The 26555-nt window shown below is 40.2% G+C and overlaps 1 long non-coding RNA gene across 1 annotated transcript in view; it reads right to left on the bottom strand.

Annotated features, from left to right (window-relative positions):
• Positions 1-3453: 3453 nt before the first annotated feature.
• LOC149791497 (uncharacterized) overlaps positions 3454-26555 on the bottom strand; it is a 164207-nt gene continuing 141105 nt past the window's right edge. Inside the window, exon 3 of the long non-coding RNA XR_016423363.1 lies at positions 3454-3801. This is a non-coding gene — a long non-coding RNA (uncharacterized LOC149791497). The remainder of the gene's footprint in view (positions 3802-26555) is intronic.

Raw genomic sequence — 26555 nt, 5'->3', positions numbered from 1 at the left:
ACTTTAAATCATAAATGACATTCAAGGAGCTAGACTTGTTTAATTTTTTCGGTATAAAAAGCAGATTATTTCATATATGACATATTAACTAATGTAATGAAAGATTGAACAAATGCGAATAAAATATGCTACATTAGATTACCTTCACTTTATGTTATTAGCGATCTAGAAGTTTTAAAATTGACCTCGTGAATACAAAATCACATTGGAATCGATCACCAAATAAATGATACCTTAGTAGACCTGAAGTTAATGAAATGAATGTAACTAATATTGAAAACACTCGTGTTTTTGACAAAATGATTTCAATTAATATACTCATAAAGTAAAATACTATCTGATAGTATTTATCTACCTAAATGCCCGAATTTGTCCAAATCTCAGTAGAATAGCACTGAATATAAAATCAACGGATGAACAAGTTTGATTACCTGGGATGGATTGGATTTGTATCAGCTGTGGTCAATGAACTTCAAGGATACATTTCCCATTCTGTAACATGTCCTCGTATATGATCCATCCAGATAGATTGTAACTTCGTCGTTTTCTGCAACAATTGCAATGCCTCTAATACTAACTTCTTGCCCAATCTGTGTTATATTGTTTGTTCCAAAGATGAAGTAATATTAGCTACATTGTTTCCTGAAAGTGGATCACATACTTATGGCTAGACTAGTGATGTGGTCTCTCGAAGTACATGGCGAAACTGATTTTGAAATTTGGAGTCATACTGTAAATGAATGCGCATTGCAGCAACTTTTCCATTTGATCTGGAATGAACATATTTTGGTATTGTTTTCTATTCAACGAAATTTCGTGATCATGGACTAGAGTATATGTGCCACTTCTATATGAAATACATCGAACTGAAGCAGCGAGGGGGAAGCACGTTGACATCTGCAAGTGTGATTCCGTTCTGTCGTTGAATGTTTGAAATCATAATGTGGGAAACATATCAAGTCCTTCAACTGCAATTATCAAACAGGCGCTATGGAATATAATGTTTATTTCATTTTGAGTGCAGTAAAGAGACTGTAATTGCACTTGGAATATTATCGAAATTACAGTGCAATTTCGAAATGGGCAAATCAAGCTTGAGAACCCATGACATAGCTCATTTAATTCGGATTTGCAAAACTAAGAAAGTACATTTTGAGGAAATTCAGGATGTAAAGCTGTAAGTATATTGTTTTACCATTATTATTACCAGCTAAAGAAGATAGCGTATGCCTTGTCACTTGCAAATTATTTGTAAGGACTCTGTCTGGCGTCTATAGCTAGCCTTTATCTGAAACATGGTATCAAAAAAGTTAACACGGAATGTGCCAAAGCAGCTGCTATGTGGCAGACCACGAAACATCTGCTTTAGTTCATTCAGAAACAAATTTAATCAACCGGAACGTAAAGCGTCTACTACGAGATTGTACATGATTTGTTCAAAAAGTAGTTCCTAATACACTATTGGGCACACGTGAGTTCAATATGAAGTTGCACGTGAGTTCAATATCGTAAAATATTGAACGATTATGACAATGTACAGTCAACGGAGAAACAGAATGAGCATATAATGTTGTATTATAATATTATATATATATATATATATATATATATATATATATATATATATATATATATATATATATATATATAGATATAGATAGATAGATAGATAGATAGATAGATAGATAGATAGATAAGGTCGCCCAACATATAACGTTTAATGGAGTATCAGTTAATACATAATTAAAACAAAAACAATACACAGTGCAAAACTATGAAACTATGTTTCATGGCACACAAAAGGCACACAGAAAACATAACATCAAATACAGACAAGGAACGTAAAAATACAAGATCCTACGTCATACTACATCAGAATACGTATTAAAATATTACCTAATTTTGATTTTGTTAGTAAAGCATTTTCTTTAGTGCTTGGTTCCTTTTTCACACGATACTCGTAAACCATTAGTAAACATAATTTACTTAAACGTCTAGCAATGCAATTTCATCACCTACTAGATTCAGTTGATGAAGCGTTAAATGCTTCTTTTGCTGTCACTGTGTTTCTTGCAGATTCTGTCTTTGAATATAAACTACATACTCTGGTATGAGACCTGACTTTCTTCATTTTCATTAGTAGTTGTTCTCCTTGAAACAAGAATACAAATCTCGTATTACCATCTATGACCTAAAAATAATTTTATAACGGGAAGTCCGACTTTTTGTTTATCAATATTTTGGCCCAGTCTCCAGAATATAAACAATTTTGCAGAAAGATACTTTTTGGATCTGTGACTGTCCTAATTTGTCATCTCTTAAGTGATGCATTCAACTCTATTTAATCTTGCCACGGTTAAATAGATAGATAGATAGATCGATAGATATATAGATAGATAGATAGATAGATAGATAGATAAATAGATAGATAGATAGATAGATAGATAGATAGATAGATAGATAGATAGATAGATAGGTAGGTAGACAGATAGACAGGTTGGTAGGTAGGTAGATAGGTAGATAGATAGATAGATAGATAAACAGATAGACAGTCAGATAGATAGATAGGCTGGTAGGTAGGTAGATAGATAGATAGATAGATAGATAGATAGATAGATAGATAGATAGATAGATGGATGGATGGATGGATGGATGGGTGGATGGATGGATGGATGGATGGATGGGCGGACGGACGGACATACAGACAGATAGATAGATAGATAGATAGATAGATAGATAGATAGATAGATAGATAGATAGATTGATAGATAGATAAGGTCGCCCAACATATAACGTTTAACGGAGTATGGAGTATCTGTTAATACATACTAAAAACAAAAACAATACACAGTGCAAAACTATGAAACTATGTTTCATGGCACACAAAAGGCACACAGAAAACATAACATCAAATACAGACAAGGAACATAAAAATACAAGATCCTACGTCATACTACATCAGAATACGTATTAAAATATTACCTAATTTTGATTTTGTTAGTGAAGCATTTTCTTTAGTGCTTGGTTCCTTTTCCATACGATACTCGTAAACCATTAGTAAACATAATTTACTTAAACGTCAAGCAATGCAATATCATTACCTACTAGATTCAGTGGATGAAGCATTAAATGCTTCTTTTGCTGTTACTGTGTTTCTTGCAGATTCTGTCTTTGAATATAAACTACATACTTTGGTATGAGACCTGACTTTCTTCATTTTCATTAGTAGTTGTTCTCCTTGAAAGAAGAATACAAATATCGTATTACCTTCTATGACCTAAAAATAATTTTATAACGGGAAATCCGACTTTTTGTTTTACAATGCAGTCCCCAGAATATAAACAATTTTGCAGAAAGATACTTTTTGGATCTGTGACTGTCCTAATTTGACATCTCTTAAGTGATGCATTCAATTCTATTTAATCTTGCCACGGTTAAATAGATAGATAGATAGATAGATAGATAGGAAGACAGAGAGACAGTCAGATAGATAGATAGATAGATAGGTTGGTAGGTAGGTAGGTAGGTAGGTAGGTAGATAGATAGATAGATAGATAGATAGATAGATAGATAGATAGATAGATAGATAGATAGATAGATAGATTGATTGATGAAGGGTTTTAAATGTTTTTCTTTCATTTGTCCAATGTTACAGTTTTGTAAGATGTAACTTTCCAGCTGGGTTGACTCATTTTATTTTGAGGTAGCACTTCTCCGGAAGGTTTGACCAGCTTGTTAGTTCCGTTGCCATCCATATTTTCCATCAGCCCTCTGATAGTTTTCTTCTGTACTAGATTTTGACTGAAACAAAGAAGTGAAAATTGATGAAAATTGCTACAAATAGTTACATTATATAGTGTATTTGATCTGCAGTCTATTTAATGACCATCGGCAACATGGTGGTTGATTTAGGGTTGTTACACATCGATGCACTACTCAAGGCATTACTTCGATAATCAACCATCACACAGGTATTGTTATGATGATGCATACCTTTGTAAATAATCTTAAATTGATCCAACATTCCATACAGAGCTCGCTTTAATAAAATAATAAAAGCCAAACCGCGCCCCTGGCTTGACTACCCGGGTGGTCGCCTGTATCAGCCACCACTGAAGACTGCCTTGGGTGTATTCTCTTTCTTCAGATAAATTCCTGGTTCAAGTCTCTTTTAACAAAATCATTATTGTTACCATCTTAAAGTTGAGTATTGAAGTATGTATTGTGTTAAGCATGTATCACAAATTGTGTAATGAGAATATTAACAACAGAGCTAATTACTTGCCATACTATTTTAATGATGATGATTATGCGTTGTATATTATTATTATTATTATTATTATTATTATTATTATCATTATTATTATTATTATTATTATTATTATTATTATTATTATTATTATTATTATTATATTTGGGGTAAAGAGCTGAACAAGGAAAACATTTGATCAGATAATTTGCATGGCTAAAATTTAAAAAGAAAAGAAAAAAATATATATAAGATTCCGAATACGTATCGACACAGCTATCTGAACGATTACCGTGTTAGCTTGTTAATTAGTTAATATGTTAGACAGTTAGTTCGTTAGTTAACTAGCTAGCTAATTAGCTTGCTTGTTTATTGATTTATTTCTTTATTTATTTTGTAAATTTCTTTGAAATATTAGTTGCAGTGCACCATCATCATCAAAATCATAATCATCATCACAACAACAACAACAACATAAAAGATAATAATAATAATAATAATAATAATAATAATAACTAGCATAACTACTGTTTATGCAGCCACTACGCATCGCATGACGGTGACAAAACAGCGGAAACAGTAACTAAAATTTCGACATTCACTCAGAAACAAGAGTTATCGTCGACTATTATTCTCAGCGCCCATGTCACAAAATTGATATAATTCTAGGCTCTTGCATATTTTCTAGGATGTCCTTCCAGCTAAAGAGATTGTTGCGGAGTGCACGAACATGGACTAGCGCGTCTGTCAATTTGTAGTCCTAAAATATCAAATGCATACACCCCTCATTTTTTCTTAAAATGAAAATGCAATTGACCCCTTCCTGTTCCAACCTATCACTTATAGCAAGAAAACATTTTTCTTTCTACATTTAGATATAGTATTTAAGTAAAGTGAGAACGTGAGTACAATCCGTGTTCATTTACTCTCAATGTGAGGAAAACCCATATTCATTTACTCTCCAGGTTGAATACAACCCTATTTCATTTAATCTTCAGGTAAGGAGAACCCCTATTAATTTACTATCGAGATGAAGACAACCACTATTCATTAACTCTCGAGGTGAAGACAATCTCTATTCATTTACTCCCCAGGTGAGGACCACCCCATTTCATGTACTCTCCAGGTGAGGACAACCCCTATTCATTTTGCTCTCGATTTTTGCTCTTGCTCGTCGAGTCAGCTGGCGGCGCTCCTCGTCTCGTGTAAAAATCGAGAGAGTAAAAATATGGTTATTTTCTCACTTCATTCACTAAACCTGGCTGCTATTTGAATGTCTTTGTTTTAAGTTTAAAAAATCGTATATATCAGTGCATCCGTACCAGTTATTGTATATGACTTTGAGTGTTGCGTTAAAAGAGAACAACATGTTCCATCAATTAACGCTGCATCAAGCTATATATATATATATATATATATATATATATATATATATATATATATATATATATAGCTTGATGCAGCGTTAATTGATGGAACATGTTCTCTTTTAACGCAACACTAAAAGCTATTAGGATTCTTATCACGATGTAGTCCATCCGTTTTTAGACTACAATTGTCTTCAAGTCCCTATATATTGTGGTTTAAACAAAATTTCAGCTACTCTGTTTTATGGCTCAGACAAAATGTTAGCAACATGCCATTTCTGATTTCTTATTATTATTATTTTTGGGAGTGATTGATTTAATTATCTCATCATACTTGCTGTCATTCCTAATGCCAGCTGCATTTGCGTACAAATAAACGTCACCAGTATAACGTGTAAGCTACGTAATGATTGTACCTAATCTTACAGTTCAGCGTAAGCGCTTCTGGTATGATATCGCTCATTATCGGTCTTTTATCGGACTTTTATCGGACTTTTATAGGCTTTTTATCGGCTTTTTATTGGCTTTTTATCCATGCCATAAGCATTGACCCTTTGCGTGTTGATAGTTATCTTTGTCTATTTAGTGTTGCTGATTGGAAAAGCAAACTCATCTATACTGTCCATAATTACCGTCTTCACTAGTTTATAAGTCCAGTCAAACTGCAAACAACAAAGATTACGTAGCATTATGCGCATGTAGACCAGGGTATATAGTGTTTATTCTCCTGATTATTCATAACAAACTGTACAGATTTATATCTGTTATATGTATGTATGTATGTATGTATGTATGTATGTATGTATGTATGTATGTATGTATGTGTATGTATGTATGTATTTATGTATGTATGCAGGTAGGTAGGTAGGTATGTATGTAGGTAGATATCTAGGTAGGTAGGTAGGTGGGTAGTTATGTATGCAGTTCAGTTAGATGGAAATGTTTATTTGCTTTCTTTTGCATCAAACATGCGATCAGTAATCTAATTTGTGATTGTTACAGACGCGTTTTCCCGTTCATTAGCAATGATAAAACATTATCTCATTGTCACCGCTCGCCACTTGTAATGATATATTTTTTTCATCATCAATTGTATTAATAAATTAATAATTTTTTTCAACATCAGGTATTGTTATCAACAGTTTGTCCTTATTTAGTTTCTTTTTCTTTGGGTCTTTTTATTGTTGTTTGTTTTTTAAAAATGCAAGCAGTACGTGGAATATCCTTTAACTCATGGTACTCTTCAACACGATACTCTTCAACATAACGATCACATCGTAACGGCAGAACATGTCAGTATGTTGTCGATGATCTAAACCTCTTTATCAGATGGTCCATATCGTTGCCTGTGCTACATACGGATGATCTGATTTGATTTAGAAGTTTACTGTAACTTATGAACGTTGTTATACATATCGATCTTTTTTTTTTTTTGGTTTCAATTCGTGACTCTTTTATTGTCTTTCATTTTGTTATATTTTTGTTACTGCGCTTAGTGGCAGTTCAGCACCATCAATACTGACCATCGACACGTATGAAAAAAAAAACTTATTATTCTACAATATTTTTTGCCTGAAAACATTGTTTGTGGTGATTATGACAATAAGCGACCAGATCATTACGCTCTCGCTCAGGTATATCTTGTGAGAGACGATTAGTATCAATAAATCATTTATTTGTCATTTTTAAAATATTATCGATAAAATCATATAACGTTGAACACTAATGTAACAGATCCAGAATCAAGTTCTACCGCTGACGCAAAGTCAAGGTTTTCTGGTTTAGACGGTAAATCTCAGATTTAGAAAAGTTTTAGTTACTATTTTCTATTTTCTTCTTCGCTAAAGATCTTAAATTTGTATAACCGATTTCCATTCTTCCTGGATCGTCATCGTAGGGTTCTCCATAACATGTCCATAACATCAATAACATTAATAACCTTTTCTGGCCAGATCATACGCTGATCAACATAGGACTCTTTTTTAAAAAACAATCTGGCATGTTACTCTTTTAACTTCTCACTTCAACTTCTACGATAATAATATTCTTTATATGAAAAGTTTTCTACGGCCAAATTTAGCTGCATCGTAGAAAAGGTTGTGAAGTATTTTCTAAATAAAATCAGATTTTATCTTGTTTAATTTATTAGGATTAAATGGACTTCTTTATAAAGGCCAGGTAATATTTTCATTAATGAATTTAATGTTGAGCCTTTGGGAAATTGATCATTTTACTCTTTAGTAAGTGTTGTTTCCATCTCACTGATTTTATTAAGCTGCCCACAGTGCAATATAGGGCTCTTCCTTGGAAAGCACCTACGTTGGCCTTTTTGGGGTAAAAGTCTCCAGTACAGACAAGATGTAACCATCATGTCGGTAATAATTTCTAAGGTTATAGCAACATCATCATAATAAAGTCGAATTTCACGAAATAAATATTGCTTTGCATGACGCAGTCTGACGCATGTTTTTTTTTTGTTTTTTTTTTTGTGGTACTGTCATATTGTTTCAACTGATGAGTTGATACTGAAAAATAGATATAAAATGGCTTAAGTCAATAATGGTAGAATGGTGGAACGTATTAAATCATCCAAACTTTTTTTGAAATATTAGCACGATTTCGCAGATCTTACAAAACTTATATAATACAACATACGGCTGAACGTTTACCCGCAGTCGTTTTTCGCACTTACTACGTACAGCAAGATAATTTATATCAATCTCATTAAGGACATCAACGTCCTTTAATTGTTTAAAAAATCATGTTGGTTTGTACATACTTCAATGTCATGTGCACGTGACCCATCTTGGAGCAACATCTTTGTTATAAACATTCACATGATTCACATGATAATTTCTGCAAACTTCCACCATTTCTTTCGTTTCTAAAGAAAAAACAAAATAAAACTGTTATAGCAAATACTCTGGTGTAAATATCTGAAACGCGATTAGTCCAGTATTTACTGATCATGCGTTTACACAATAGGTTATCTGATATTTGTATTTTGTTATTGTGTTTAATGGGTCTGTTATAAATTCCTGACGTATTAATCCAATCTAAAGATCTGTCTCTGAATTCAGCGATGTAAAATTTGTATCACCATTTAACCGCCAGTTATCCCGGAGCTGAAATCCAGATCGCAACAGCATTAGCGCATTGTATTTTTGTCCAGACGTTTGGCCGTATTCCATTTGTTGGCCATTCTTCAACGCCATGGCACGTAGAGTATTATCTAGAACTGCGTTGCTAGACTGATTTAAACTAGCAGCTTGTGGGGGATTACCGCATTAGATTGTATATGTCGTCTCGATGTTTATTATTCTTTGGCCGACCATAGTTAGGTCCCTAATCATTGTGTCGCCAGCCTCAGGGTTATTTATTTATTTACTGTATTAACCTGATTTAAACTTTCTGCCAGTGATGGGTCGTCTGCTGGTAGTGGATATGTAACTTCGTGTTTGTTTTTTTTATTTTAGTTTATTGCCGCCCACATTTAGCACACCTGTCAATTTATCGACGTACTTACTGATATTTAATGCCATTGTTTCGTCAATGTTTGTGACACAATCATTGGTGATATCACTGCTAATGCCCTCTCCAAGAAGCGTGCCAAATTTTGTATAAGAACTAATTTATAGTGTTGTATACATTAATAATATATAAAAAGAAAAAGAACATTATACATTTTGATACCGAGAATGTTGTGAAATAGTGCCGCAACCACCTTTGCCAGGCTGATATTGCCTCAATGTTGGCCGCGCATCATCAGGAAAGACAAATCTCCTAGTGAACCTTCTTTTCAATGTCTTTTTAAACTATGAAATGGTTTATATCTATACCGTTAATCCCGAAGACGACAAATAATGTTTGCTGCAAGATTTTATGGGGTGGTGGGGTCCACACAGATTGCCCCCCCCCAGGTGTGTTGTATAGTAAATTATTCCCCCCAAAAACGTTTGGTAATTTTTTTAGTTAAATACCAATTTTTGGTGGGGTATTTATTTACCCATCTCTGTTCTTGGTTCCAGTTCGAAATCCCTTCCCATGTTTATTCAAGTGATCTTTGCTAAGGATAATAATAATAATAATAATAATAATAATAATAATAATAATAATGAGGAATTTGTGTAGCGCCTAATCTTTAGAAGCTCTAAGCGCTTTACAACATTAGACAAAACATATAACAAACAAAACACATATATAATGATGTGATTGCAAAAAACACCACCATGAAATTAGTAGAAAAAAAGAAAAATAAACATGCTAAAATATTTAAGGATTGGAAACATTGTTAGGTCTTTAAGTTTGTTATTGCAGTCTCCTATGTCCTGTGTGTGCTGTGTATATTGATATATTGTTTGTATGCTATATATTTTTTGTATGTAAGGACAGCAGTATTTCCAAAATTTTCTCCCAGTTGTCTTATCATTTAATATTTAGTTTTAATAATTTAAAGAAAAAGATTTTAATGACAAAATGGTGCTCATAATGTTTGTTTTTTCAGTCCGACATTTGAGATTGAGAACACTAATTTTGTATCTATTTATTTGTTGTCCAAGCAGTATTTACGTACCAGTCTCCTATTAACTACCACATAAACACAACCGCTCCGGTGGCCTAGTGATTACAGCATCTGCCTCAGATGCGGGAGGTCGTGGGTTCGATCCCCAGTCGAGTCATACCAAAGACATACATATATGGTACTAACAGCTGCCTCGCTTGGCCTTCATCATTAAGAGGTTAGTGTTAGGACTGGTCGGCCTGGTGTCAGGATAATGTGACTGGGTGGGACATCATGATACATGTCGGCGGCATGATGGCCCAGTGCTAGACATTACTGTAAACTCCCACACTGCAGACATCGTAGCGATATGACTGAACAATTGTTAAAGCTACATTAAAAATCCAAATCACACACACACACACACACACACACACACACACACATACACACACACACACACACACACACACACACACGGGGCCCCGGATGGCCGAGTGGTCTAAAGCGCTCTCCGTTACGGATCACTGCCATCTCACCTCTGGGTGTGTATGTTCGAGTCTCAGATTCGGACAATGCGGGTATGTGAGAAAGCTTGCCAGTAGCTTCTCGTGGGTCGGTGGTTCTTTCTGGGGTTTTCCCGGGTTCTTCCTCCACCATTAATACTGGCTGCCATGTATAGCCTCTCGTGTGCTGAAAAATGGCTTTAAACCCCACAGCAACTACAGCAACACACACACACACACACACACACAGAGTAGCTCAAAAGCACAGTGTGCGGTTGATATATTTTCGGTTCATCGAGCATGCCTTAAATGAAATCCTCGTAGATAATCGTTATTGACGAGTTCCGTTAATTTCCAAACACGCCTGTCAATGAAATCTTGCAAATTATATCACTGACAAGTAACACCTTACTCGCCTAAAGACGGCGACATGTATCAAAATAATCTTTATACTCGGACAGCTAACAAACTGCCCGAGTCTAGATTAGGGACCTGAAGGTCGGTTAATTTGATACGTACAAATATTACGATTACTATACACCTGATAAGTTAGAATAGCAGTCTTTATTTCTTATTTGTAAGAACTGGTTTGAATTAGAAACCGAACACTAGGAAATCCAACTAATATTTAGCCTTGTCCGTTGGCTAGTTACTTGGAAAATTGAGATTATCCGATTTGAATTGGAGCTTTTGCTGGGAGTTGGGCAGGTTGGTTTGAAAATCGTTGAATTTTCAATTCATAAGTCACCGAACTCGTTCAAAAATTAAGTTGTGTAGAACTGATGAAAACAAAATTACCAACATTGATTTTCAATTAGATTTGGAAAATAAAAATCGATGAATACACCAACATGGGCCATGACTGGGTCTATCGAGTCAGTAGTGACATCCTCATTCGCACATTAATGCATAATCTGCAAAGAGGATATTCATTTGTTGAACTACCATAACATCTATAACAAAACACCTCTAGATGCTCTCTTAGTGTACCATCTGCGCTTCATCCACTAGCAAATAATGGTGAAAGAGTTGTCAAAATATCAAACATTTGAAAAGACTCTTGATGTCACTTGAATAACATTTCCTGTAGCAGAAAATAAATATTCGTAAGTTTGAGAAATAAAAATAATCTCTCAACAAATGTGTCTGACCTTACATAAAACGATAATCTATACATACGGTACGTATGTATAGATTAACTTGCTTCTTTACCAAGATAGGTATTCCGGAAACAAAGCGGCGATGGTCTTAGCAGTAGTGAATGGGCTCACCCTACGTACAATGGGAATTAGCATTACAGGGACCCCTGGGTCACTCTACGTACAATGGAAATTTAACATGGCGAAAAATCGTGGGTCACTCTACGTACAAGGGGAATTTAACATGGTGAAAAATCGTGGGTCACTCTACGTACAAGGGGGAATTTAACATGGGGGAATAGAGTTTGGGTTTGTCTAGGGACAAGGGGAATTGAATATGGGATTTTTTTTTTTTAAAAATTTAAATTTAAATTTAAATTTAAATTTAAATTTTAAAAAAAGGGGTAGGCAATGGAAAGGCTATCTCTTTTCGAGAAATATGGCTGGCCCTGAAAAGGGCCTTTGGGTTTATGTTAATGTATCCATTAACATAAAGGGCACCGCATTGGTCTTCTTCTTGTTCTTAGGCTGCGTCTCACTGTTGGTCCGTAAATCAGCACTCTTTTCAGGCATCCTTGTCTTTCAACGTAGATCCTACGTATCCACAGACTGGTGTTTGTCCTGTGGACAACGGTCCACTTGGATCGGACATACATGAGCATGTCCGTCCTAAACATCATGGAAGACACAAGGGTGGATGACTCAACTGTGGTCCACATCTTGAAGCGACGAGAACAGGTGAATCAATGTAGTGAACTGCGCTTATTTATAGGCAGAGGTAGGATTGAAACGGATTGAGTTCATTCACCAATCCGAACACGCGTTACAAAATTCAGTCAGCTCGCATCCAATCCGAAGAGAACAGTTTGTGACGTCACGTGGTCTATATAGATTCGCTAGCGCTTGTGTGCAGTCAGTCTATGCGACAGTGATTCAACATGACGGAAACTCAGAAAACGATCCATTGGGGTGCACCAGCAGGGGAGACTGCCCAAGGGAACCCGGACTTACTTTCAGAAGAGGTACATTGGGATTTTGTGGATTTTCTTACCTCGCAAGAATTTGTTCCGGAACCTTCGTTACCTTCTTCATTACCGCAAGTGGAGAATTTTAGACAGAGACAGAAAGAAGAATTGGAGAAATTTATACAACGACAAAAGGAAGCGGAACAAGCTTTTCTCCTACAGCAGCAGCAGCAGCAAGAAGAAGAGGTAAGAAAAAAACAACAGCAACAACAGCAAGAAGAAGTAGCAGCAAAGAAACAAGAGGGTGAAAATCAAACGGTCACGGTACTGCTGGACATTTTAGCGGAGTTAGAAGTTTGAAACAAATGTATCAGACTTCTTTATCACGACCGAAGAGAATACGACCTTCCCGAGCTAAACACGTCAACCCTGTGACTAAGCCTGCCGTACCACCCTTAGTGATTTCAACTCAATCATCATCATCAACATTACGCAGTTCAGAAGTAGGCCTTGGCCGTGGCAAAGGCGTAAGGCAGTTAAAGTTGATTGCTTAAACTCACCCCTACACCAAAAAAGGCCCTTTTCAGGGCCACCCACATTTCTCGAAAAGAAATACAATTTCAATTTGCCAATAACTCAAAAATAAACCCCACCCATTTTACCCTTATAGTACGTGTCTGTGTACGAGTGCGTGAGTGTAGCTTCTTATTTTAAAATCAAAACTCAAAGACACTTACCTTATATCATTAATGTATTCTTTTCTCCATTTTTTACAATCCAATTCACAACAGAACACTTTAATTAAAAGTTCATTGACTTCTTCTTTCTAATTATTTAGTCTCTCTGTTTTTTGAATTTCTTCACCGTTTTTTCCTCATTTTCTTCCCTTCTTCTTTTCTTCTCCTGTTTCTTTGCCTCTTTTAAATAGAATTGTCTTCTTTCTTCCTCTTCTTCCTCTGAAGAATCCCTCTCTTCTTCCGAAGAATCCCTCTCTTCTTCTGAAGAATCCTTCTTTTCTTCTGACTCCTCTTGTTTCTTTTTTGGGCAATCTGGAGACCAATGTCCTTTTTCTTTACAATAATAACAGGTATCTTGACTTTTGTCTTTTTTAGCCCCTGTTTTTTTTCTTTTTTGACGGTCTGGACACTCTGAAGACCAATGCCCTTTCTTCTTACAGATATAGCAAGTATCTTGACTTTTATCTCGAAAGGAAGGAGAGTAGTCCGTGGGCTGGTCTGAAGAGAATTTTCTAATGACCCCTCGCAAAGCTCTGACGAAACGTTCGATTTGGTTAGTCTCTTCCATCGTTGTGCTCGGCTTGAGAGTGAAATGAATAGTGAAAAGGACAAGACACACACCCTTTTATATACGCTGGTCTGCCATGACTATAAATTAGTCTATGGTGTTTAAATTTGAGTCATTTGACGTTTTGCACTCAAGATGAAACGATCCTATTCATTCGAGAAGAAAGAAGAAGAAGAAAGTAAGAGGCAGAAACGTGATCTATCGCCTCGTACCAGGGCTGAAATCTTGGCACAAATTCATGCCAGTGATTTTGAAGAGGACATGAGTGAACCAGAATCAGAACCCTCTAAACCAAGTTCACCACCCTTAGTCAACCCTGAAAAGTACTATTCCATTCGAGAAACGGAAAAGCGCTCCTCTAGAAAATTTAGAACCACGGCTTACACCTACACAGTGAAGTTTAAAGATTTAAAGGCCGACGTACCATTGGAGAAAGCAGAAGGGTTTATCACCGAGATGTGGGATTCTTTGCTCACCGCACTCAAGCGACAATGTCAACCCAAAGAAGACGATCGCTTGACACTATCCATAGATCACGACGGTTTGAAATCCACTGTTTGGATCGAGTTTAGCAGACCCGCAGAACTAACCCCTTCCAAAGTCATGGACAAGATTCAACACGTACAACAATCTAATGACCAGTTTGACATCACCGATGGTAAAGCCACACTGAAAATGGCCCACGTCTCTCTTCCTCAAGGGACTGGACGCAAAAAGATGTTATTGGTGGACGACCTTCGCAACACCAAAACAAGTCTCGTCCGAATTAACAACCCTCAAGACCAGACGGGTTTAGCTCGAGCCATCGTGGTGGGACGAACCTATGCCAAGAAGAACGACACGACAGAATGGAAAAGAGCCTGGAACACTATTCAACGTTCCCATCGAGCCAAACAACGAAACGAAGCAGAACTCCTGTTACAATAAGCCGGACTGTCCAAAGACACACCCTGTGGCATTCCTGAGATGCAAAAATTGCAAGATGTCCTAGCTCCACGCTACACATTGAAAGTGCACCCTCAAGAAATGCGCGGGCCTCTGTTGTTTCGAGGCCAAGACTTTAAGGACGGAAAATACATTCACCTTTATCATCACGATGACCATTTCGATACCATTACCACTATCACCGGATTCCTGGGATATATTTATTATTGTGAGAAATGTGATTATGGTTATAACAATCGAGAGTAACACAAGCATTGTGGATGGAAATGCCCAGGATGTTTGGCCTCTCCACCCTGTCTGAGCGAGGAACCAGTGCCTTGTTCAACTTGTCTGCGCACGTTTGTCAGCCCTACCTGTTACCAACAACAGTTGAAAACACAAGGTTCACAGAAGAAATGTGCTTGTCAGCTGCTGAAATTGTGCCCTACGTGTGGACAAGGCCTACGTACCAATAGTACCAAGGCACACGTATGTTCAGGAAAAAAAAAATGTCACATTTGTCACCACATCGTGGACTTGGAACACGAATGCTACGTGCAAAAATACCAACCCACACCAGAGAAAGAGGACGGTCACAAGAAGAAAGGCAATTTCATCTTTTTCGATTTCGAATGCATGCAAGAGACCGGCATTCACATTCCTAATTTTTGCGTGGCTCATCGAGCGTGCGAGAAGTGCATTCAAGAACCTATCTTCAGTCATTGCCCTCACTGCAGCAAGATTCCTGGAGGGCATGAAACAATCTTTCGAGGACCGAACACGTTAGCCGATTTTGCCCAATGGGTCTTAGACCCCATCGACAAGACATGGAGCAAAGAGGACATCGAACGTTATGGAGATTGTCATCGTCATGCCACAGTGATGGCTCACAATTTCTCCGGATACGATGGACAGTTTCTTCTCACATACTATACGGAACAAGGCACCGAGCGCCCTAAAGTGACTTTGAACGGAGCCAAAATCATTTTCATGCAAGTGGGACAAGTGCAGTTTAAAGATTCGATGAGCTATTTGGCCATGCCTTTGAGCCGAATGCCTAAAACGTTTGGAATGACAGAAATGGCTAAAGGGTACTTTCCACACTTTTTCAATACGGAAGCCAATCAACACGCCGTTCTACCCCATTTACCTGAGGCTCACTATTACGACCCCGACAACATGCGTACCGAACAACGAGAAGCTTTCTACGCTTGGTACCAGGCTCACGCCTCGGACCCTTTCGACTTTCAGGAAGAAATGTTAAAGTATTGTCGTTCCGACGTGGACATTTTACGACGTTGCTGTGGAAAATTTCGAGAACTGTTCATGGAACACGGAGGGGTCGATCCTTTGAAAGAAGCTTGCACCATTGCCAAAGCGTGTTCCTTAGTGTATCGACAACGATTCATGCCTGAAAACACCGTGGCTGTCATCAGCCCTCAAACGACCCACTATGTCAAACGTCAATACTCGGTCAAAGCCCTACGTTGGTTACATTATTTGTGCGACAAGGAAGACAAGTGGATTCAGCATGCCCGCAACGGAGGGGGTGAAAAGACCATCGGAACGTATTCGGTCGATGGCTGGGACTTAGAAAACCCCAAGATCGTGTACGAGTTTAACGGTTGCTTATTTCACGGATGTCCCGTCTGTTACCCTGACCGTGGCACTAAAAATCAGTTTTTGCAACGAACCATGGAAGACTTGTACCAGGACACTTGTCAGCGACGCCTAAAGTTAGAACAGCAAGGATACCAAGTGGTGGAAATGTGGGAACACGAGTACGATCACCGTATGAAAACCGATCCCGAGTTTAAACGCCTCGTGGAAAGTTACCAGTTCATGGACCCGCTGAACCCGAGGGATAGTTTGTAAGGAGGAAGGACCAATGCCACCTGTTTGCTGTACCAAGCCGACGAAGAGAAAGGAGAAGAAATCAAATACTTGGACGTGTGTTCGCTGCATCCCTACGTGTGCAAATATTGTCGCTTTCCTGTAGGGCACCCACAATTGCTGACGGAACACATCGACCTGAAAAACATTCGACAATACGAAGGCTTAATCAAGTGCAAAGTTTTGCCTCCCACGAACCTATACCATCCCGTCTTACCTCACCATTGTCAAGGCAAACTGATGTTTCCCTTGTGCCGTACTTGTGCCGAAACGTGCAACCAAGACCAGCCTTGCCATCACACCCAGGAAGAACGTGCCTTGACGGGAACCTGGGTCAGCGTAGAATTGTTCAAAGCTCTGGACATGGGATACCAACTGTTATAAGTGTACGAAATTTGTCACTTTCCCAAGACACAACAATACCACAAGGGTGACCCCACGCAGAAAGGCATTTTCGCCGACTACGTGGATGCCTTTTTGAAACTGAAGCAAGAAGCCAGCGGCTATCCTTCCTGGTGTCACACTCCCGAAGACCAAATAAATTCAAAGAGAAATACCGGGAACAAAAAGGCATCACTTTAGACCACATCGAGAAAAACGAAGGCAGGCGATCGTTTGCCAAAGTGATGTTAAATTGCTTGTGGGGTAAAATGGCACAACGACCGTGTTTACCCAAGACGGAATATTTGACAGAGCCTTCCCGCTACTTCCAGATGATTCACGACAAAACCAAATACATGAAACACGTGGACGTCGTTCGAGAGGATTTGATCTTGGTCAATTACGAAGAAGATCTGGACTTTGTACAAGACGACCCTTTTGGAAATGTCATCATTGCGGCTTACGTGACAGCCCATGCTCGCTTAAAATTGTACGAAGCTTTAGAACTGTTAGGAGAACGCGTCCTGTACTTTGACACGGACAGTTGCATTTACATCCATCACCCGATTCAACATCACCCTGACATCGAAGGAGACCGTTTAGGAGCCTGGACAGACGAGCATCCCGACGACAAGATTCTAAGTTTCGTCAGTGGCGGTCCCAAAAATTACGGCTACGAATACCGTGACAAACAAGGAGAAGTGCACACGACGTGCAAAGTGAAAGGACTGACTCTGAATCATCGTACCAGTCGAGTGGTCAACTTTGGGGTATTGAAAGAAGCCTTGCAATCGGGAGAGGATGGAAACTTTAAAGTGACCACCTATCAACCGAACAAGATTGTACGTTTACCCACTCACCACATCGTCAGTCGACCCTTGGAAAAAGTCTATCAAATCGTGTACCAGATGCGAGTGAGACTTCCCAATCACTTTACGTTGCCGTACGGTCACGTCGGTATTGGTTTGTATATAAAAAGGAACCCTAGGCAAGATCGATAGTTCATTGTGACTACCAAGACCGAGCGAACAAAATGAATACTTTGAAAGAGACATCGTTCCAGTTTGGGGATTGTAAAAAAGTTGTATCTTCCTTTAGTGTGACTAATACTGGATGGATAAGACCCAGGCATTGCGACGGAAAATGTACGGAAGGAAACTGCGATTGTCCATGTGGTTACCATTGTAATTGCGTAACGGAGTTTGCAGACGAGTGCGATTGTGAGCCTTGCGATGGATACGATGCTGTACGTAGTGACCTGAGCGATGCCGTAAAGCATCATGGGAACTTTAGTGTCACTACCCCTATCATGGAAAGTGATGCTGTGCGTGTCAAACCTGAGGGATGCGAAAGCGATGCCGCTCGTCCTCTTGGACATTTTACTGGGTTTCGTTTTAAAGGGGAATGTTCACCTTCACGTCTACCCCCCTACGGATGTCATCCAGCCCTGAGCAAACTCCTGTTCATGTCACCCAACCCTCATCGAAACGAACCTGTGAAAAACGAATATTCGTTTCCTGTGCGTTTGTCGGAATACTGCGACTTTGAAAATCGTCTTCAATCGTTCAAAGGAAAATGGCCTAAGTATCTGGGAGGACCGACCCCCGAAGAATTAGCCAGAGCCGGATTTTTCTACTTGGGCGAAGGAGATAAAGTCAAGTGCTTCAGTTGAGGTGTGTCACTTCACCACTGGGAACCGCAAGATTCGGCCTACGTAGAACATGCTCGATGGTCACCGAATTGTCATTACTTACCCTTAGTGGGACCGAGACATTGAAGTAACTTACCATGTCGTTGACGAAGAAGAAACCAAATTGGCTAGGAGTCAAATGTTGGACATCACCGAGACCAGTATTTAAACTTCACTTCAAAAACGATATTGAATCATTACCTAAAGAACTGCAAGAGAAGATTTACAAGGAAGTTTGGCAGGGGTTTGCCAGAGTGAAATCTCAATGGGTCACTGTAGAACTTTTGTGTCGAGAAATTCATAAGAGGAAAGTGAAAAAAGTCAACCAGATTTCTTTGGGTCAAGGCTGCATTCATCCTATTATATCGCTTTAGACCGTTTACATCAAAAGAGTTCAGTGACATTCTTGGACGTTACCCTGAATGGCAGTGGTCAGAAATTACTCACTATGTGGATTACTTTTGTGAATTGTACGGACTGATCTATTCATGAATACTTTACAAGAGAACATTTTGGGCTTGCCTGAGGAGTTGAGAGAAAGGATCTACCGAGAGCTGGTGAAAATACAAGTGAAACGTAAAGAACAATTGCATCCGTTACGTCACCAGATCTTTAAGCACTGGTACCTGAATGGTATAAGAGAACTGATTCGTCAGAAATTGTTTCAGTGGTCAGACCTTGTTCACTACTTCCAGGCCCCCGATGATCCACGTGTTGATCATTTTGGTTACTTCGAGATTCACCTAGAGCAACGCATTGAGAAAGACGAGGTAAAGGATTACCAACATATTTTCCGTGGAATCTACTTAGCGGAAGAGGAAACTTCTAATCGAAATTTGAAGTTCAGGTTACAGTATGCAAGATTTACATTCCCAACTCGAGAACGAACATCACTGGCTAGAAAGTACGTGTATTGCTTCCGAAACAAAGAGACTATAAAAACAGGCTGCCATGCCACGACTTATGTCGTATGTAATCCAACAGATTCCGTGGAAGGTACTCAATGACCATATTCAAACCGTGGATCATTACCATCAATTATTACAAGAACTGTATCCATTCAATTTGGGACGACAAGTGGTGTGTGTCTTAGTGACTTGTTTTCTGGGATTTCGTTTACCAGCCGATTCTTTGTGGACTCTTTACGATCAGTACTTACCACCTCCATGGCCTTAAATGGTCACGAAAAACACCTTTTGCTCAAAGCCTTGCGATTTCATTTGGATACTTCTCGACCTCAACAGGAAAAAAAGATTCGTCAACTTTTAGCTACCCAAGACGTGTATGACGATGTGTGTGTAGCTTGTGACTTACATCCCCATTGGACAGATGTCCGTGCCTGGAAAGAATGGGGTTTTGAGGCTTGGACCCAAGAAGTGGCCCAGTATGCACGAGAGTTGTTCAAGGAAAAAGTTACTTTTCAACCCGTGTTAGTGACGGTGCCAGAAGAACCCGTCACCCAGGACAGGACTGTCGTGGACAGACCTGAAAGACCCTTTCGGGAGGACACTTGTGTGACCTTACCCCTACTATAGAACTGGTTAGAACATTACCCAAAACATGTGGTTGTACAGACACTTGTGTTTATTCCACGTTAATAGTTATCATGTGCCTTTTATCCTTGTACTTAAGCCCTTGGCTTTTATGTCTTTTTGTCTTTCGTATTCATGTTTGAAAAAAAACATTCAATAAACGTTTTCTGAAAAAAGTATATAAACTCTTGTCTTGTTTGTTTTCGTGTCACAAGTGACATTTCTCACACAATGGCTACCTCTGCTGTCTCTGCTCCCTCTTCCTCTACTGTCAAAGTCATCGACGAACACTTAGATCGTGCCAGTTGGGAGGCTTTGTATCTTCGCCATCCCTTTAACATGCTCATTGCTGGACCTAGCGGTTCAGGCAAAACCGAATTCGTCAAACGTTTGATCGAACATAAACATCATTTGATCGATCGGCCACCTCAACGGATCGTGTGGTGTTACAAAGAGTGGCAATCGGCGTACAACCTCTTGCGAGAATATCAAGGCGATTCCATCGTGTTTGTGGAAGGCTTCCTAAAGAAGACGACGGCATCGTCTCTGACTCCCGTCAAACCCATTTGGTCATTTTCGACGACATGTTAGGAGAAGACGAAGAAGAAATTAAACTGTGGTTCACGCGCAAAGGGCATCACCGTAATGCCAGTGTCGTTTACATCACCCAAAATTTGTTTCAACAAAGTAAAGCCCATCGCACCATCAGTCTCAATGCGCATTACGTGGTCTTGTTTAAAAGCCCTCGAGATAAATCGCAAGTGCAAGTCTTAGCCAAACAGTTAGGAACGCCTTGGCTGACTCAGGCGTACGACGAAGCCACTCAAACGCCACACGCCTATTTACTCGTCGATTTGAAACCTACGACTCCCGAGGATTTGCGATTTCGTACCCACTTGTTTCACCACTGGTGCCAAGACGGAGGGCCTGTCCTGTACACGTCTCCGTCCTCGACTTCATTTCACTCCCCATAAAAAATCTATAAAACCCTCAGACCCTTTTTCGTCTGTCTCACACAGTGTGAACATGACGTCCCTTCAGTCGCATCTTCCCATCAAATTGATTCGTGCCTTGTATGGCATCAGTCGAGAAAAAAATCCACAAACACGAGCTCGTGTCTTAGAAGCTAGTCTCAAAGAAGTCTTACGATGGTTCACGGTGATGGCACGTCAATTACTCCAAGGAATCATTCAGATTCCTCATCAAACCAAACGCTTTTTCGATCGAAACAAAGTCGCTTTGGTCCAACTGGCCGATCCCCACATCGACACTCAAACCAAAAAACAAATCATTTTGAAACCTGGAGGGAGCGGTACTATAGGAGGGGTCATCATTCGCTCACTCTTAAGATGGGATCCTAATGCCCCCAAAGTTATCCCCAAGACAAAAGTCCAACGAAGTCCCAAGAAGAAAAAGAAAAAGACCAGGTCCCCAAGGAGAACTTTTCCAGTGGCAGGACCCTCCTCTGACCAGACACCACCACCCCGAAAAAAGAAAAGAAGCCCCCAGAAAAAGAAAAGTCCACAGAAGAAAACTAGTCGCAAGAGAGGCACTTCGGCCAGGACGCAACTTTACACTCGCAAACCACGACCTGCCACGGCGGTGACTGCGTCTCCGGCAGCCTCACGTTTGTCCACTTCTCCGTTAATGACACCCAGAACTGAAGAGTACTTGGAGACGTTGATCACACCAAGAACTTCTCCGTTGATGACCCCCAAAAGAACTTCCCCAGTGGCAGGACCCTCCAATTTAGCGTCAGTGGCTGCTGCTCACAAAGTACCTTCTCCCAAAATCAAAGTCCATGAAAGATCGAGCATGTTAGAAAGTTTACTGGATTTGTCCAAGCAAGAACTGGCTCGATTTAGTCCGTTACGGACCCCTGCACGACGTGTCATGCCTGTCCTCAAACTGATACGACGTAAAGACAATCAGTGGAGACGCGTTCCAGTATAAAAAAGGCCTGTGACCGAGTAGGGTATCAGTGTTTTTTGGTGCTCCTGAAGACTCAAAGATGTCACCCTCCAGAAACCCCAAGGAAAGAAAAAGAAAGGACTGCCTCCTCGTTTAGTCAAACATGGGGACATGTTATCTGTCCTGTCCAAAGCTTCTCCACCCCTACGAAAAAAACTCATTCAAACGGCCTCCAAAGAGGTCATCGATACCGTGTGCGAATGTTGTTTGAACGTTTTGAAAGGCACCATTCCTTTGTCCAAACACCAGAAACAATGCTTAGGCAAACATCGTCACGTTCTTCGCCAAATGGTTCAAAAGAAAATTCCCATTCGTCAAAAAAAGAAGATGTTAGTACAGCGTGGAGGTATTTTACCTCTCTTGTTAGGCCCCATACTGAAAGGAGTCTTGGGAACCATGTTGGGAGGACTGGTGGGAGCAAGATAAAAAGGCCCTCGGAAGTCCCAAGATCTCAGAATCGACCGCTGACAACCCCATGGAATGACGAAAACTAGCTTTAGTGCCTTACAAACGATGGATGGAATACCATCGGTGGCAAGAACAACGCACCCCGCATTTACCTCCCAATCCCAATTTGAGCGAGATGTCCCAGTTACAATACGAATTGCAGTCCTTGATGGATCGCCAAGATTTGTCCGAAACAGAAAAATCGGAAAAGTACGGTCAACTCTTGCAACGACTGCAACTCTTTCACCAGAAAGCTTTAGACGAAACAGCTCTACCCACTCTGAAAGATTTTAAGACCTTGATGAAAAGTCCAGCACCATCACCAGTACCAGTACCAGTACCAGTGACCAAGACAGAAAAAGGAAAAGAAGAAGAAGAAGGGTTTCAAACTCCACCAGAAAAAGTACGCAAGTTAACAACACCACCTACCTCCAGAATTGGATGGATTAAAAAGATGATGGCCACCCCTTCTTCATCACAAGAGAAAAAGAAAGTGAAGACAGAAGTGAAGACTGAAGTGAAACAAGAACCGATATCCCCCGCTCAGACATCCTCCTCCTCTTCAACACCTATTGCCGGTCGCACACGCAAAGCATTGCAATCCAAGAAGGTACCCCAAGAGAAAAAGAGTAGCATCCTCCAAGAGTGGGTGCCTTATTAACACACCAACCAACACAAAAATAAAAAATGGAAAAAGTCTTAGCCAGCATTTACTACGATCCCTCGCATCCTGCAGGTTTCGCAGGAGTTCAAAAATTGTATCGTGCTGCCAAAACTCGACTGAAAAGTCTCCGTTTACCTCAAGTGCAACGATGGTTACAAGAACAAGCTACCTACACTTTACACAAACCCACTCGACGCAAGTTTGCCAGAAGTCGCACCCGAGTGGAAGGCATAGATCATCAATGGCAAGCCGATTTAGCCGATGTCTCTCATTTGGCCAGCTACAATCGTGGCTACAAATATTTGTTTTGTGTCATCGACGTCTTTTCCAAATTTGCCTGGGTCGTGCCCTTGACTTCCAAATCTAGCAGCGAGTTAGTGCGAGCCCTGCAACGAGTGCTGAAACAAAGCGGTCGTCACCCTCTTCGATGGCAAACGGACAAAGGCACCGAATTTCTGAACCAAGCTTTCCAAAAAGAATTAAAGAAACGTGACATTCATTTTTTTACCACCGAGAATCCCGAAACCAAAGCCAGCATCGTGGAACGTTTTCAACGCACTTTGAAAGAACGCATGTGGAAATATTTTACGCATCACCACACTCTGAAGTACATCGACATCTTACCGCACCTGGTGCAAGCGTACAACCAGTCTTACCATCGAAGCATCGGACGTGCCCCGCAAGACGTGACTCCCGACAACGAAGTGCTGGTGTTTGAGCGTCTGTTTGGTACGTCCCCGACGAGGGCTGTCCCCAAGAAAAGTGGAATGTTGGCCGTAGGAGATTGGGTGCGCATTGGCAAAACCAAACGCACTTTCGACAAAGGTTACTTACCTAACTGGACGACCGAATTGTTTCGCGTCACTGGACGAGTGCATGGCCGTCATCCTGCCGTCTATAAATTTGAAGACATGAACGGAGACGTGCTCAAAGGAACGTTTTATTTGCCCGAGTTACAACGTGTCACCAAAAAAGAAGACGACGTGTACGACATCGACAGCATTCTCGAACGCAGAACCCGTAAAGTGGGCAAACGAAGTCAAAGTACGTTGGAAAGGATATCCACCCAGTTTTGATTCTTGGATCGAAGCTTCGCAAGTTATCGACTATAAAAAGAAGTGACCATCATGCCCTTTCACACAAACGCAGCTACGTCGACCACTCCTCCTTCACCTAGTTCTTCTGTGCAAGATTTACAAAAACAACCCTTGTGGGTGTGGTGTGGAGAATGTGTGCCTAAAACGCAAATCGTCTTTTTCTGCCAAATCTTCGTGGTGTATTGTGTCATCGGGGCAGCCATCGACAATTTGAGTTTGCAACAAGGAGACAAACAATTGTGGACCATTTTATTGAGCAGTTGCATCGGTTACCTGCTTCCCAATCCCTCCCTGAAATTCTCCTCGAACGGGAACCACGGGAACCTTGTGTCCAGTGCCAGTGTCAGTCACCACTCCAATAACAATCAGAACCCCATTTTGGGCGGAGACACGCCTCTGACGTCCAGTAACCCCTCAGACAGCCACAGAACTCTGGAATTATGAGTCACCAAAACCAATTTTACTTAACCTTACCCAGTGACAGTTCCATGGAGGTGTTTCCCCACAACACGTTGTGCTGTTACACGGCCAAACTACCTCAGGCCATCCCCTTAGATCACGAAGCCCATTGGGAAGTGGCTTTAGTAGAAATCATTCACCCGACCCAAGTCATCAATGTCCTTCCCAATCAAAATGTTTTTGATGTGGAAGTTCATGACGAGCAAATGCAACAGTGGATGGATAGCAATGTCAAATATGACAAGAAAACCCGTACACAAAATCAAAAGTACACCACCTATCACTTGTTCATTCCCCCAGGCTATTAGTTTAGTGGTCAACATTTGGTCAGCACCATAGCCTCCAGGTTTAATGTCGTGTTTCTGAAAGCTTTGGAGCATGTCAACAAAAGTGTCACCATGGAGTACCACAAAGCAGCTCGTCGCTTCTTGATGAAATTTGAACGGAGTAAAATCATGTCCATTTTATTTTGTCCTGAATTGTTTGACATGTTGGGCGGAGACATGGACATGAGAAAGACCATGATCAAGAAAAACGAATTACCCATCGTTTACGACAACGAGTCTTTTACCAAGTTATTTCGTGCCCCGGTAGAACTGAACCAAGGACTGAATTTGATATTTGTGTATTCCGATGTGGTGGAGTACAACGTGGCGGGACACACCTCCGTACCGTTACTGCGTGTCATTCCTTTCAAAGTAGATTCTGTCACGAACGCTGACGAGGAAGGGGGAAACACTTACCACGTCCACCGCGAATTTGTCCATCCTCACTATTTGCCGGTCAGCAAGTCGTATTTGGACACGGTCAACATTGCTATAAAAGGAGATTTGGGACAAAATATTCCATTCACCAAAGGAAAAGTCACGGTGAAACTCCATTTTCGAAAACGGTTCTCTCACGAATCGTAAGTAAGTCATGTATCCAGTGTACCGAGGGGTTGCTCGACAGCGAGGACACGGCTTAGGAGATATGATAAAATCGGCCTTTCGTTCGGTGGCCCCGGTGTTGAAACCGATGGTGACACGCGGATTGCACGCCTTGAAAGATGCAGCACTGACGCAAGGCAAAGAATTTCTCCAAAATGTCATCATCGACAAACAAAACCCTAAAGAAGCCCTCATAAGGGCAGGCAAAAATGTCTTCCTGCAAACGGGCAAAGACATTTTGGGCCGACAAGACACACCTATAAATGCCCTGCACGCTACCGAGTCAGGCATTCAGCAAGGACAAGGCAGAAAGAGACGACGCAGAAAACACCCTTTCACCAGACTTCAAGCGAGAAAGGCCAAGAAAAGAAGAACCGTTCGAGGCTTAGACGTTTTCGATTATTGAGAAAGAACAAAAAAATGATGCACCGAGAGTCTTGCGCTTGTTCCAAGACGGAACTGGATCTGTTTGCCATGCCCCCCACGATGATGACGATGCAAGAATCCCAATGGGTGGAATTTCATCCCGTCTCCTC

Source organism: Sinohyriopsis cumingii, chromosome 9 (genome assembly GCF_028554795.1).
Source record: "Sinohyriopsis cumingii isolate HCF-2022 chromosome 9, ASM2855479v2, whole genome shotgun sequence".
Classification (NCBI taxonomy): domain Eukaryota; kingdom Metazoa; phylum Mollusca; class Bivalvia; order Unionida; family Unionidae; genus Sinohyriopsis; species Sinohyriopsis cumingii.
Note: the sequence above shows the minus strand (reverse complement) of the source record. Positions and strands in the feature narration are given on the sequence as shown.